Here is a 16,369-nt window from a genome sequence, read left to right as displayed (position 1 = left end):
ACTTATAAGGAGTTCTATTTAACATGTCAGAAAATTACAGGACATTCCCTCTTTTTTTAGTGATGAGTGAGATCATTGGTTGGAAGAAAATGCATCTTCCACGTTTAGACCCTTTTTTAATGTGGCTCCATTAAATAGACACGTGAAAAAAGTTTCATGTGGGGTCGTAACCACTGGCTAATTGCCAGGAGATGAATCAGATGGATACTTGGTAATTAAATCGTCTGCAATAAGTAGAATGAGTTGCAGCCTAGTTATTTGCATGAGCTAAATGTCCCAGTTTGTTGTACTGTGTGGTCACGCGAACCCCTCCTTACCTTACTATTATTTGAACGGGCCGGGAGGATAGATTTGCTGTCGTTTTGAGAAAGAATGTGTTCACGTGTCAGAAAAAACACCTTATTTAAAGTCATATATTTCTTTACCCCTACATTAGCTCCGTAGAGTGGAGCAGAGAAGCAGACTAACTTACAGCCTTCTGGAATGTGGCTGGCCAAGGAGCCCAGGCCAGAACAGGACTGATGGGTCTGTGAGAAAGTACCACCCACAGTCTGGGCCTCACCCAAGCTGGGCCGGCTGCACAGGTGCTGTGGGGGAAGCTGGAGGCTCTTATTCAGACCCACCTCAACATTCCCACCAGGCCGATCAGATGCTCGCTAAGGAGGGGCCCTTTGACCTAGTTCCGGACAGCAGGGACAGCCGTCTAGCTCTGAGGATCCCCATGTCTCCAGGACCCTCTACACTCACTCTCCAGTTCTGCAGAGCCAGACTCTGGCTCTCCCATCGCTGCCCTCTTGGGACTTCTCGATGTCACATAGCTAGAAAAAAAGACAAATCTTTTGTTTTTAGAAATGCGAAGGCATTAGATGATTGGCCAACGTTACCTAGGTGGGTTGTGGTAACACCAGAACTGACATTCAGGCGTTTTAATTTATTGGTGAGTGTTCCTGATGCATGGGGGGAAAAAAAAAAAAAGAAGTGCCATATTTCAGTGTCCTCTTGCCCATTCAGGGACAAAGCCTCACCACCATCCGAAGAAATGACATCAGTCGCTGGTAATTGGTAACTGGTCTCTTTAAAACATCCTCTCCTGGATTTGAGATTCAAAATTGTTCTGTGATTTCATTATAAGTTGGGAAATCTACTCCCATTTGCTCCAATATATTCGGGTAAGATCAACTCCCACACTGGATTAATTACCTTGTGAATATCACACAGATTTATTAATAAAAGAATTGATGTCTGTTCAGAATGAATCCTATGTTTTGGGTAGTTTTGTTTTCAGCCTTTATTCACTGTGTCCTCCGTGGGTGTGAACAAGGCAGAGAAAATACAGTTCAATTTGGCTACCAAATTCTCGGGTGACTTTTAGGAGCCTACAACTGTCATTTTGGAAGCAGGTAAATGACACTCTAAATCCAGCTGAAACAGCTACACTTTGAACAAATGTGATATAAGTTCAGTTCTTCCCCTTTCCAGAATTTTGACCCCATGAGCAACTCTTAAACATGGGAAGCATCAGAAGCATTAGAAAGGGACATGGGGGTCCAGCTGTTCCAACGTGACTTCCAACTTGGAACTATTTATCCCAAGAGATCTATCTTCAAGGGTTTCTATCCTCCTTTCATCCTTTAAATGGGTTTTTATTGGGGCGCCTGGGTGGCTCAGTTGGTTAAGCGGCCGACTTCTGCTCAGGTCATGATCTCGCGGTCCGTGAGTTCGAGCCCCGCGTCGGGCTCTGTGCTGACAGCTCAGAGCCTGGAGCCCGTTTCAGATTCTGTGTCTCCCTCTCTCTGACCCTCCCCCGTTCATGCTCTGTCTCTCTCTGTCTCAAAAATAAATAAACGTTAAATGGGTTTTTATTGTGTCAGTACATAAAGACAGAGCATCTGCAATACTCTGCCATCTTGAAACTAAGAAAATGGGTCTCTCCCAAAGTACACTACGTGCAAATCAATTAAATATCAAAATTATGTAAAAGCAATGGGTCTTATTCAGTAAAAAGTGAATAAGGAATCAACATGTAGCCTTCCCTGAAGATGTCGTGTGTGTAAAAACTGTAAAAATGGAAACAGTTATACAAAACAGGAGAAAACCCAAAAAAACAGAAAACACACAGGAACACAAGAGTAAAAAAAAAAAAAAAAAAAAAAGGAAGATGAAAAAAAAAAAAACAACCCTCAAACTGGAAGAGAAATCTTTTCTGTTTGAGTTGTGGGTTAAAGGGCTTTCAACTTAGAGCTGTGTTCCACCAACGTTGAACTGAGTCTTGTTACAACAGTTCCTTCAGGTTTTACAAGCTGAAGCCCTGAGTCCGGCGGAGGCTGGGCTGTGGGATCTATCTGAAGTCTGAGACTGTGCTCTGATCAGAATCTCTCTGTGATCAAACATCCGGAACTTCGAACTCAGGCCTTGAACTCAGGCCTGATCTCTTCCTCTCTCACCAAGAGTTATCTTCAAGGACGCTCCAGGCCTTCAGGCAAATGGCCTTTTGGCTTATCTACTCTCCCGGTGGGTCAGACATGCCTGAAAATATGTTTCTCATTTTGAAATCAAACAATACCTCTCAGCTATAGTAATCAGCATAGGTTGGCTCCTTTTTTTTTTTTCTTTTTTTAAGAAAATAGAAATTATTTTAAGTTAGAATAAAGTTATTAAAATTTAAAATAAGTTGTAGTTAAATTAAAAAATTTAGAGTTTGCAGGGCACCTGGGTGGCACAGTTGGTTAAGCACCAACTCTTGATTTCGGCTCAGGTCACGATCTCATGGTTTGTGAGTTTGAGCCCCAAGTCGGGCTCTGTGCTGACAGTGTGGGGCCTGTTTAGGGGTCTCTCTGTCCCTCTCTCGCTGCCTCTCTCTCTCTCTCAAAACAAATAAATAAACGTTAATTTTTTTAATTTAGAGTTTGGGAAAAATATTTAAAACATGATTGCAAGACAAAACAATAGAATATATTTAGGTTTATGTGAGACACAAGGAAAACTACAGAGTTTTAAAATACCAATTGCACAATATCGTGGTGGCTGGGTAAACAGTGGGTTAATTTCTAAAACCAAATATACAAGCCCTAAAAAAATTTCCCTAAGCTTTTGTTTGTCCGGGAAAGTATTTATCTTGCCTTCCTTTCTGAAGGACGACTTTGTGGGTAAAGCATTCATGGTCTGCAGTATCTTTCATTAGTGCTTTGAATGTCTCGTCCAGCTCTCTCCTGGTCTGTAAGACCTCTGCCAAGACATCCACTGATGGCTTTGTGGGAGCTCCCTTATATCAGATAATTGTTTTCCTCTCACTGCTTTAAAAATTGCCTTAGATTTTAGGCAGTTTTATTATAATGTATCTTGGGGAAGATCATTCTGAATTGAAACTTTGGAGTGACCTAAGAGCTTCATGAACCTGGTCATCCAACTCTCTCCCCAGATGTGGGAAATTCTCCATCAGGATTTCTTTAAAGTTTATTTATTTTGAGAGAGAGAGACAGAGAGAGAGCAAACAGGGGAGGGGCAGAGAGAGGGAGAGACAGAATCCCAAGCAGGCTCTGTGCTGTCAGCACAAAGCCTGATGTGGGGCTCAAACTCATAAACCATGAGATCACTACCTGAGCTGAGATAAAGAGTTGGATGCTTAACCGACCAAGCCACCCAGTTGCCCCTCCACCAGGATTTCTTTAAAAAAAATTTTTTTTTAATGTTTATTTACTTTTGAGAGACAGAGACAGGGACAGAGTGTGAGTGGGGGAGGGGCAGAGAGAGGAAACACAGAATCCCAGGCAGGCTCCAGGCTCTGAGCTGTCAGCACAGAGCCCGACACAGGGCTTGAACTCAGAAACCGTGAGATCATGACCTGAGCTGACGTCGGATGCTGAACCGACTGAGCCACCCAGGCGCCCCTCCACCAGGGTTTCTTTAAATAAGCATTCTGCTCCTTCCCTTCTTCTTCTTTCTGGATTCCAGTGATGAATATGCTGTTTCTATTCATGTGTCTTATAAGGTCCTATAGGCTTTCTTCTTTCTTTTGTATTTATTTATTTTTTATTTTTTTAGCTTTTGCTCCTCTGAGTAATTGATAATTTCAATTCATCCGTTTTCAAGCTCACCTCTTTTTTCTTTCGGTTGTTCAAGTTTTGCTCGAATTCTTCGTTGGATTATTCAGTATAGCCATCGTGTTCTTTAGCACCCAAATTTCCGTTTGGTTCTTTGTTATGTTTTCTACCTGTTGAACTTCCTATTGAGCTCCTGATACCATTAAATTGTTACCTGTGTGTTCACTTTTTGCCCTCTGGGTATCTTTACAAGAAGCAGTTTTGAATTCTTTGTCAGGCAGTTCCTGGATCCCCATTTCGTTGGGGCCAGTTATTGGAGGGGCACCATATTCCTTTGCTGGAGTCATGTTTCTCTCATTCTTCATGATTGCTGTAGCCTTGGACAGGTGTCTGTTCATTGAAGAAGCTGTCACCTCATTCAGACTTTGTGAACTGCAGTTGGTGAGGGAAACTTTCGCCTGTGGGGGGAACATGCTGTGATACCAGACCACGAGGCACAGGGTGCCAACGTGGGAGGTATGTGTCAGGCACTGAGTCAGGGAGGGAGTGATGTCGTTTTGGCTCAGGCTGCTGAGGTCCATGGCATCGATAACTGTGTGGTCCTTGGTTGAGCGCTGTGAGGGTGTGCAGGGGTTGCAAGGGCAGTTGGGGTCCTCAGTAGGTCCAGGGGCTGGGGATCAGCGTAAGCAACAGTGATGGCTGGGGCTGGTGCTGTTCACGCACTTGGCCGCGGGGGCCAGCGGCAGGGGCCGACGGCAGACGCACGGGTAGTAGTGGGGGGTAGGGCAGGCAGCAAGGACCAGGCTCAACTTTGGGCATGCTGGCTGCTGCGGGCTGTTATGTGCTGTCCGCTGACTGCACTGTGTCCCGTTGGGCACGTGCATAGCAGCGGAGGTCAGTGACCGGCGTCTGGCGGGTGGTGTGCAAGAGGACGGCTGAGAGACTAGCCCTGAGTGTGTGCGTGGCAGTAAGGGGTCAGCCGGGGGGGTCTAATCTGGTGTCTTGCTCTCATGCAGCTGCAGGGTCTGGGCTGGCAGCCGTTGCAGCCGAGGCGGGGGGTGGAGGGGACCAGGCACTCGGGAGGCTTGTGTCAGGGGATGTGAATACCCACGGAGGAAAAGCTGGTGAAATCTGCAGGGCTCTGTGCTGGCCGCTGGTGTCTCTCGTGGGGACAGTTGCCAGGTCTGTCTGCAGAGCAGGTGCCCGGGAACCGGGATGGCTTCTGCTGCGTGGCCGTATGGGTGGCCCCTGCTCTCTTCTTTGTTCCCCCCTGTCTCTCAATGTCTCAGCTCTGCCGCCTGGGTGGGGTGAAACCAAAGCAGGTTCTTTCACGTGGTGTCCTGAAAGGCCAGGGAAGCTCACCACTTAGCTCCTTCTTTCTTTCTCAGGCAGGGGGACTCTCTCTAGCTGGGGGGGACTCCCCCTTCACCCTGGGCAATGCCGGCTTCGGGGCTGGGGCGATGAGGGCAAAGCCAAGATATCTTCCTTTATTCTCACGTGTGGTTGTCCTCCGGTTATTTGTTACTGAGGTTCCTTAAGTGGACCCCAGAACCCTCCCGGAGCTGTTGTTGTTTGCGGGCAATTGTCTACTGGTTGAGTTTTATGCTGGGGGGGTGGAGGCTGGGGTCTCCCCTGCTTATGGAACGTCTGACTCTCTGCCACTTTCTTACCTTTGCTGAGCCTCGGTGGCCTCCCTTGTGACACGTGAACAGTAATGGCACCTCCTTCCTGGACTTCTGTGTGAGATAAGAAGGCAATGCTTGGTTCAGAGTGAGCACCGAGCCCATCGCAGCAATCTTATGTCATGCAGATCGTGGTGGTGGTGATGCTCGGCAGGCTTCAGCACCATGGCCTCCTGCTGGCTGACTTGACCTTGATAAGATAAATCGGTTTGGGGTCGCCTGGGTGACTCAGCTGGTTGAGCAACCGACTTCGGCTCAGGTCACGATCTCACGGTCCGTGAGTTGGAGCCCCGCGTCGGGCTCTGTGCTGATGCCTCGGAGTCTGGAGTCCGCTTCGGGTTCTGTGTCCCCCTCTCTCTCTGCCCCTCCCCTGCTCATGCTCCATCTCTCTCTCTCTCAGAAATAAACATTTAAAAAAATAAACCAGTTTGTCTATCAACCAGTAAAACTAGGAATCATCCAGTGTGGAGAGCCACAGTCACATGCACTGAAGGCTGGTCCAAGCCTGACTCCTGACTCTGTCCCTTCCTGGCCCGGTGACCTTCGTCGTCTCAGCACCTTGGTGAAAATACAGCGCCACGACGATAAATGGGAAAACATATACAATGGGCTAAGTGCATGTGCCTGCTTAAGGAGCAGTAAGCTCTCTCCCCGTTACTCTTTCTTCTCGAAGGATCCTGTGATACGGACACAAACTTGGTGGCTTAAGTTCTCAGATTTATTTCCAACCCGGGATTAATTAAGCCACAATTTGTTAGAGCTGAAATCACAGACTTCTGAAATCAATGAGCTCAACTTCCTGACTTGCATTCAAAAATTATATGTTATGCAGAATACGTATTTGCAATAAAACCTCAAACACTATGAAGCACACAGAATAAGATGTTCATCCTACTTTTCTTCCTGGAGAGAATCCCCATTGATCGGTCCGCATGTCACCTCCAACATACTTTTTATATGTTTCCATACACATAATTATACATACACACAAACACATGCAGCTTTATTTACATGAAAGATGCATTTATCTGTAGAAATACGTGTATGTTTCCATGTTTCTATATAGCCTTGAAAATGTCTGCCATAGAAAAGGCCTTTTTATTTCAATATTTTAAATCTACCTCATTCGATTTCACTCCTGCAAAAAGTCACATGGTGGGGATCAGGATATGAAAAGGCGGCAATCATTCTATGCTCATGGCTGGCTCTCGTCTCTCTGCAGTGTTTATCACAAACAATACCATAGTGAGTATCATCATATCTGCATGGTGTGTGCACATATGAGAGTATTTTTGTAGGATAGACCGAAGATGGGGAATACTAGATCAAAGTTTATGCAGTTTGTACATTGTCATAACTCCTGCTAAATTGTGTCCAAGAGATAGACCCAATGTAAGTTCTCATAATAAGGCATGACCATGATTTTTGATTCGCATCTGCATTTATCGATTCTGCATTTCCTAAATTTGTTTTTTTTTTATTGTTTTGAGACAGAGAGAGAGAGGAATAGAGAGAGGATCCCTAGCGGGATCCGCATTGTCGGTGTAGAGCCCAACGTGGGGCTTGAACCCACAAACCATGAGATCATCACCTGAGCCGAAATCAAGAGTCAGATGCTCAACTGACTAAGCCACCCAGGTGCCCCATTTCATAAGTCTTTTTAATTTTTCCAGTCTGATGAAATCAAGATGATATTGTGATTTTTGTTTGCATTTTCCTGAGTTACAATGGACTTGGGAAATTTTCATGTGCTTTGGCTAACTGATTTTTCTTTACGAACTGCCCTTTCAAATTATTAGCCTATTTTCTCTGCCTTTTAAAAAATGATTTGCTAGGCTTTTTATTTTTATTGAACATTGATCTTTAGTTGGTTTTACGTGCTACAAATACTTTCTCTTTTCCCCCTTTTAAAATGTTGCTTATGGTGCCTTTCTTTCGTTCTTATTTCATTTCACAGACGCATTAACATGCTACGGAGTTAAGTCTCTTGAGGTTTTCATTTGGGGCTTCTAGGTTTTCTGATTTTTTCCAAGACAAATATTCTTGACCCCAAAGTTCTATAAATACATTCTATATATTTTTCTCAATATCTTCCCCACGCTTTTCATCTAGAACCGCAGACCATTTGAAATTCATTTTCTATATAGGTGGATGTCGAATCTGGATTTTTTTTTTAAATAAGCAGTTATTTCATTTTACAAGTATAACTTGCCCTGTAGTCTTTTCTGTCGGATTCCACTGCTCTGCATGTGACCTTTCCTTTATCATCTTCTATCATAAGCTTCCGAAGCCTCAGAGAACTTACAGGGTTTTCCTAGAGCAAAGCTTCTCAACTGAGAGCGATTTCGTTTCCACTTTTGGCAACGTCTGGAGACATTTTCGGTTGTCGCTGCAAGGGGGGATGCTACTGGCGTCTAGTGGTAGAGGGTCAGAGATGCCGCTAAATAAACATGGCACAAGGCCGTCCCCCCACCCCTCACATACCGCACCCCTGCAAAGGATTTCCCCATTCAAAATGTCATTGATGCCGAGGTTGTGAAATCTTGTCTTAGAGCCATTACGGCATATGACTATAGGTCTGAGAAAAAAAAAAACAAATCCTACTTGGAAAAGGTACATGCACATGTTTTAAAATCAGTATTTACAATTGCTGGCTTTTCGTATCCGTTGATAAATCCTCCGAAAGTAGTGATGCGTAGGAGCTGGCTGTTTTCCAGGTGAGAATACTGTGACTTTTCACACTGTCATTCTTTTTTTCTTCACTTTTTTTTTTTAATGTTTTTTTTTGAAGGAGAGAGAGGCCGAGCGTGAGCCGGGGAGGGGCAGGGAGAGAGAGGGAGACACAGAATCCGAAGTAGGCTCTGGGCTCTGAGCTGTCAGGCTCTGGGCTGTGGGGCTCGAACCCACCAGCCGTGAGATCACGACCTGAGCCGAAGTCAGACACTTAGGCGGCTGAGCCACCCAGGCGCCCCTCACACTGACATCCTACGAGATGCTCCCTGTCTTCACTCCACAACTGGAATATTTTATTCTCACCGACGACATTGTTTGTTCCTTTGAATGACAAACGCATATACCAATTGTGTGCTCTTTTCAAAGCACTGGCTGTGAGCAGACCAGGTGGGGCGCAAGTTTTCAAAGCTGACTTTACCCCCTTACGAAAACCGGACTGATGGGAGAAGCATGTCCAGGTTTGGGACCCGGGGATTTGTATTTTTTTTTTTAATTTTTTTTTTTTAACGTTTATTTGTTTTTGAGACAGAGAGAGACAGAGCATGAACGGGGGAGGGTCAGAGAGGGAGAGACACAGAATCTGAAACAGGATCCAGGCTCTGAGCTGTCAGCACAGAGCCCGACGCGGGGCTCGAACTCACGGACCGCGAGATCATGACCTGAGCCGAAGTCGGACGCTTAACCGACTGAGCCACCCAGGCGCCCCCAGGGGGATTTGTTTTTTATCAGGTGAACCGGATGGTTGTGAGGATGAGCTGGGTTTGGGGACCGCTGCATGCGACGCTCACAGACATCCTGCCCGCGGGAACAGAAGCTCCAGAATGGCTCTTTGCCCTGAAGGGAATTTAACCCTGAGGATAAAGTAGGACCGGGGCTTTTAGGGTTAAAGATTTCCCTGTATCCACCAGCATCAAGAGATGTAGTAAAAAGATGACTCATAGTAACCACGATCTCTTTGAGGTTTCAAAATCTCATAAGGGAAAACCAAGGGGGTTGAAGGAAACAAGTATGCAAGTTGCTCATTTTCTATGGCTGCTAATGATAGGTTGTGTGGGTTTAGTTTTCTTTCATCTCAAAATGGATTTAAACATTAATTAAGTATCATAAGTCTGCGTTGCGTCTAACAAACAAATATAGCTAAGCCTAGAGAATGAGATTACATGGATTTGGTCCGCACGATGCCAAGAAAGTGCCGTGAGTCACCTAATGCCACCCACGGAGGCATTTTGCAAAATCTTCTGATAAACGGACCTTTTGACGTTTATCAAGATGTTTAGCGTCCGGGGCCACTCAATCCCAGAGATAAAAGAGGTCTGAGCAGAGCGGTGAAAGGCTTGAACTTCCAAAATTGCTTCCGCGATAGCCAAATCATTTTCTCAAGCACACTGAGCAGTTAGAAAGCGACGACAACCAACGGTTGTCTTCAAGTCCTTAGATGTTAGCCTTCCCCATCCGTCCTATCTATCATCAAGTTGGTTTCCTGCGGAGTGTGTCAAAGAAGGAAGAAAAATTCGAAGTGAACTGACAAAAATTGAATATATGCCTGCCAATTCATAAAGATACCTGTGGTGGAAGAATTATTTTAAAAAAAAGATCCGAGAGTTAGCTAGACCCAGGTCCCTGGTGGAGAGCATTTTGGCAAAGGAAAGTGAAGGGTAGAAACCAGAGCATGTCTGAGGTCCCTGTTAATCCTAGGGACTTGGTGACATCTATACACAGTCAATCTGTCATCCAGGTGATATGAAATCTGGCTAAAGATGGGATGGTGGGCAAAAGAGGGCTATTTCTTCCCATGTACATCATCTACCGAGAAAATTAGGGCATCCGATAGCCCTGATCTGAGTACTGACTCACGACTCCCTCTGAAGCCACATCCAGAGTGTGTGGTTACTGGAGCAGGAGGTCTGGCAATTTGAGAATGACATCCGAAAAAAGGAGGGTCTTAGGATTTTCACATCTGTAATAAATCAGCAGGCAAGGGGCACCTGGGTGGCTCAGTAGGTTGAGCGTCTGACTCTTGATGTTGGCTCAGGTCACGATCTCATGGTTTGTGGGTTCAAGTCCCAAACTGGGCTCCCTGCTGACAGTGCAGAGTCTGCTTGGGATTCTCTCTCCCTCTCTTTCTGCCTCCCCCCGCACCTCTGTCTCTCTCTTTCTCTCTCTCTCTCTCAAAACAAGTAACTAAACTTAAAAAGAAATTAAAAAGAAATCAGCAGACGAAGAAGTGTCAATGTTGAACTTAAAACTACCTAAGACTTGTGACTACATCTATACAGGTAAATAAACCCGGTAGCAATCAGACGTGGGATTAAATCACTCAAGAAGGCAGATAAGTAATTCAGGAGCTATCGAAATCAGTGCCTTTGTCCCCAAACATCTTTTCTTCCCTAATTATGAGAAATTACTCTGTTTTTCATAAGGCCTGAAGTTCCAAAATAAAAAAGAACTTGGTTAACGGGGCACTCAAGTGTAGGGGACGGAGCACTGGAGTAGGAGTCAGGGTCTGGGGTCGCTGGGTCGCTAGTTGTGTGACCCTGGGGCATTCACTTCCTCCAACTAGGCGCTGGAGTCTATACAAATTCGGCTGAAACCAGATTGGTAGTTTTCAAACTGTTGAAGTCTGGTTTCCGTAGAAGGGCTGCAAGGAGTCTGCCAACAGGGGCATTCAGTTTTGTTTTCAAATGTAATTTTGCTCATGTATTTATTTATTCTTAGTTTTCATTTAAATTCCAGTTGGTTAACATACAGTGTTATGTTAGTTTCAGGTGGACAATATCGTGATTCAACACTTCCATACAAGTCTTGGTGCTCATCACCTTAATCTCCATCATCTGTCTTACACACCCCACCTCCCACCCCCCACCTCCCCTCTGGTGACCATCAGTGTATTCTCTATGGTTGAGTCCATTTTTGGGGGGCACCTGGGTGGCTCAGTGGGTTAAGAGCCCAACTCTCGATTTCAGATCAGGTCATGATTTCAAGGTTTGAGAGTTCGAGCCCCACGGCAGGTTCCATGCCGACAGTGCGGAACCTGCTTGGGATTCTCTCTGCCCCTCCCCTGCTCTCTCTGTCCCTGTCAAAATGGATGAAAAAATAACATGTTTTAAAAGTCTGTTTTTTGGATAATTTTACTCATTTAAATAACTCAGTTGGTATACAACATACACATTTGTGATTACGTGTGATTCTGTGCCGACAGCTCGGAGCCTGGAGCCTGCTTGGGATTCTGGGTCTCCCTCTCTCTCTGCCCCTCCCCTGCTCGCACTCTGTCTCTCTCCCAAAAATAAAATGAAACATTAAAAACATTTTTTAAAGAAATTTTTTTTTAACGTGTATTTATTTTTGAGACAGAGAGAGACAGAGCATGAACGGGGGAGGGTCAGAGAGAGGGAGACACAGAATCTGAAACAGGCTCCAGGCTCTGAGCTGTCAGCACAGAGCCCGACGCGGGGCTCAAACTCACGGACCGCGAGATCATGACCTGAGCCAAAGTCGGCTGCTTAACCGACTGAGCCACCCAGGTGCCCCTAAAAACATTTTTTAAATAAAGTGATCACCTTTATAGGAATACAACATATCGAGGCTGACAAAGTCCTGGCAGATCAGCTCAGAAGAGGGAGACAGCGTGCCCACATGGTTAAGACCAGCTTCAGCGTGATAAGGGCTAAGGCAGGCAAGGCGCACAGGGAACCAAAGGTGACAGGTGGAGGGGAGAGGAAACAGGCTAGAGCCAGGTCCCTGCTGGCACACTGCAGGCCTTCAGGGGACACCCTAGCACCATCCCCTGTTGCCCTATAAAGGGACTAAATAGGAAGTGTCCCTGCGTCCAAAAGTTGCTTCTCCTCCCTCATAATTCTTGCTTGGGGATTCTCTCCATTTCCAGGATGTAGCAGCCTACCTGGCCTTGTCATTAATGTTGACATCTCTCCATTCTAGAAGATTCTCCCCAAGGGTTCCTGCCTTGAGATGTTTATTTGGTTGTCTGTTATAAGCCTAGTCTATCTTTCCAACAGGGAATACGCAGACTCCTTAATCACATCAATAAACACCAAATAGATCAAAACGAACAACAACAAAACCCGGAAATTCCAGAAGCTTTATAAACAAGTTCTTAAATGTCCTTAAAAATAAAGACAAAATAACTTTTATTCCTGCTTTTTCCAACCTGTAATATACCCAGCGAAGGATGGAAAAATTGGGGATCATGAAAGACTCGAGGTATCCCCGAGTTTCTTCAAAATTTTCTCCCAGGGCCATTAAGGGGTAAGCACGGGGATGTGCAGGTTCAGCTGTGGAGCCTGGAAATCCCAACTGAACGCTCAAGACACAAGCTCACCTAGTGTGGACTCCCACCTATCAGAGACTCGGAGGATGGTGGAATGTGATAGATCTGGGTTCAAATCCCGGCTCTGCTCCCGCCAACTGTGGGCCCTTGGATGATCTTCTGATTTTCCCTTTTCTTACCTATAAATGAATAATGACACCTTCCTTGCAAGATTGCTGGAAAGCCTAGGAAACACCATCATGGGCGAAGTGCACAGCATGGTGTCTGGCATCTAGAAGCCACTTAATATGTCGTTGGTATTTATTGTTGCCATTCTTCTAGGATGAATACCATTTGTAGGCTTGAGGCGGAGAAGACTGAAAATAAATCTGACTACTGGGAAATGTGCTATTTCACGTTTCAGTTAAAATATCTGAGGAGTTGGAAGCCGGCGATCCTGACAACAGACGGCGCTCTTTTAAGCGGCTCCCGTTTGCAAGGTCAGGTTTAGGCGGACCTGCCTGGCCCCGGCTCTGAGGCTCTGCTCGCCACCGGCTTGGTCGCGACAACGCTTGGCAAGGAGGAAATATGGGAGTTTTCCGTCTAACAACCTGTACAGGCAGCTGAAGCAGAAATTCACTTTAAGGCTATACGATCTGATCTGATTGCGTTGATTAAATCAACTGGGTGCCTCCCACAAGACTTTTCTAATAAAGGCGAAGATTTTGAAAAGAACTTCCCCATTTGCCGCAGTGAGAAATGTCCATGCACCATATCTCTCTGTGATGGGAAAACACGACACAAGACGTGTCTATAAGCTCATCTAGATATTCTAGGGAAAAATAGTCTCCCTTGTTTTTTTTTTTCTTTAAGGAATTGCTCCATTTCTAGAACATCTCTTTCTTTTTTTTTTTTTTTTTTTTTTTTTAACATTTATTTATTTTTGAGACAGAGAGAGACAGAGCATGAACAGGGGAGGGTCAGAGAGAGAGGGAGACACAGAATCTGAAACAGGCTCCGGGCTCTGAGCTGTCAGCACAGAGCCCGATGCGGGGCTCGAACTCACAGACCGTGAGATCATGACCTGAGCCGAAGTCAGCCACTTAACCGACCGAGCCACCCAGGCGCCCCTCTAGAACATCTCTTTCTGTCCTTTTTCTTTCTCCAGTAAGAAAGTCAAGGGGAAGGTAAGCATGGTCTCTTATTCAACACGTGTAACATGAAGTGAAAAGGTTCTCCTCATTCTTTCCCCCCAGATAGTCACCACTTATTACCCTCTCTTTTACTCATTCAATCTTGCAATTAATTTCAAAAGTAAATATTCTTAGTTCGGAAATTTATTTCTAGGGGCCATCCCTGGCGAGCAAAAACGGCATAAGTACCGTGTGAGGGAAATGGTTACATAAATTCTAGTTCATCCTGAGAACAATACTCTCCAGTCATTACATATACATTATAGCAGCGTATTAACGTGTCCATAACAAGTTTCAAAGGGGAGGATGAAGGCTACTAAATAATCTTTACTGAATACTTTTAAGTGATAAACAGACATGAATAGAAAGAAGACCAGAAAGAAATCTATCAAAATATTAACCGAGTAGTTTTTCTCTGGGTGGTGAGAATTGTGGTTATTTATTATTTTCTTTGTTAGTGTCTCTGTTCTCTAAGATACCTAGGATGAGTATATTTTACTTTTGCCGTTGAACACAAACAAAATAAACCTTTTTCTTTTAATTTAAGAGACTATTCCCAAACCTACTTGAAACCAGAGAAAGGCAGTGCAATTTAGGAACAGAAAGAATCATAGGATGACCTACCTCAGGGCAGGATGCATTTGCTGAAGGAGGGCTAATTCAGGAATGCTGTCGCCTCAGCTCAGATACTGAAGGAGGGGAGGAAGCAGGGCACTGACCACACGCGCCTCCCCTATAATCAGCCATCATCTCGGCGACCAGCTTCGCTGCCTCAGGCGTAAATTCTTCCGCAGTTGCTTTAATCTAAGGCTACCCTTCTCCCTGATGACCCAGTGGAGGTCCCTGTTTCCCCAAAGGTAGGCCATCCTCTGCTGGGACTATGGACGATTTTAGCTGCTGCACAGGCTACAAAATAAACAATGGTCTTAAGTCGTATTGAACCACAGGATGGGAGAGTCCGACTCTATGTTAGTTTCCTATTGCCACTGTAACCGAGAACCACAAATTTCGTGGTTTAAAATTACATAAGTTTAGGGGCACCTGGGTGGCTCAGTGGGCTAAGCGTCCGACTCTGGCCCAGGTCATGATCTCGCGGTTCGTGGGTTCGAGGCCCGCGTCTGGCTCTGTGCCGACAGCTCGGAGCCTGGAGCCTGCTTCGGATTCTGTGTCTCCCTCTCCCTCTCTGTGCCCTCCCCTGCTTGTGCTCTGTCTCTCTCTCTCTCTCAAAAATAAATGACCATTAAAAAAGGAAATAAAATTACATAAGTTTATTCTCTTGCAGTTCTGAGGGTCAGAGAGCTAAAGCTAGGATCAAGGTGTTGATAGCTGCACTCTTTCTGAAGACTTCAGGGGACAATCTGCTTCCCTTGCATTTCCTGACTCTGAGAACCTCACACCGCTTCTGGTCGTTCCAAGGTACTCTGTCTGACTTTGACCTTCTTGCTGCTGCCTTTTCTTCTCTCCTTCCTCCTCTCCTTCCCCTCCTCCTCCTCCTTCTTTTTGAGAGAGAGAGAGAGTGGAGAGAGGGGCAGAGAGAGGGAGAGAGAGAATCCCAAGCGGACTTCATGCTCAGCTGGGAGCCCAATGTGGGGCTCAATCCCACCACCCTGGGATCAGGACCTGAGGTGAAATCAAGAGTGAGAGGCTTAACTGACTGACCCATCCAGGGGCCCCACTTGCTTCCTTCTTATAGGAACCTTTGTGATTACATCGGGCCCACCCAGGTAACCCAGTGTCCTAACATAATGACATGGACCAAGTCTCTTCTGCCTTAGAAGGTAACAAACACATTCACAGGTTTCTGGGATTAGGCCAAGGACTTGTTTGGGGACCATGATTCATCCTACTACAGTCTCCCTAGTGAATTTCTTTCCACTTTCTGGGCATCTGGCTGCCTCAGTTGGTAGAGCACATCACTCTTGCTCTCAAGATTATAAATTCAAGCCCCACATTGGGTGTAGAAATTACTTAAAAATAAAAATCTTCAGGGAGCGCCTGGGTGACTCAGTCAGTTAAGTGGCCGGCTCTTGGTTTCGGCTCAGGTCCTGATCTCACGGTTCGTGAGTTCGAGCCCTGCATCAGGCTCCACACGGGGAGTAACGCTCTGTCTCCCTCTCCCTCCCCTCCCTTCTCCCACTCAAAATAAATAAATAAACTTTAAAAAAAAAAGGTAAGAATATTAAATTTTTTTCTCCAAATAAAAGAAATAAAAATCTTTAAAAAACAAAACAAAACAATTTACTTTCTGCTTCATTCACGGTGTATTCTCTACATGGACAGAGGGTGGGCCAGGAAATCGGGAGAGACGTCTTCTTTCATTCAGGGAGAATACAAATTAGCAATGGGAACATCGAACAAATATGGAACGCTTCATGAATTTGTAAGTCACCCTTGTGCAGAAGTGACGCGAATCTTCTCTGATTCCAACTTTAGTTTATGGGCTGTTCACGCGAGCAC

The 16,369-nt window shown here is 45.4% G+C and overlaps 1 non-coding gene across 1 annotated transcript; it reads right to left on the bottom strand.

The window, feature by feature from the left end:
* Nucleotides 1-16,266: 16,266 nt before the first annotated feature.
* Nucleotides 16,267-16,369, bottom strand: LOC122202895. The gene has a single exon (XR_006194949.1). It is a non-coding gene; the product is annotated as a U6 spliceosomal RNA (small nuclear RNA).

Source organism: Panthera leo, chromosome D2 (assembly GCF_018350215.1).
Source record: "Panthera leo isolate Ple1 chromosome D2, P.leo_Ple1_pat1.1, whole genome shotgun sequence".
Classification (NCBI taxonomy): Eukaryota; Metazoa; Chordata; class Mammalia; order Carnivora; family Felidae; genus Panthera; species Panthera leo.
The sequence above is the reverse complement of the archived record's forward strand: the minus strand, read 5'-3'. Positions and strand labels throughout refer to the sequence as shown.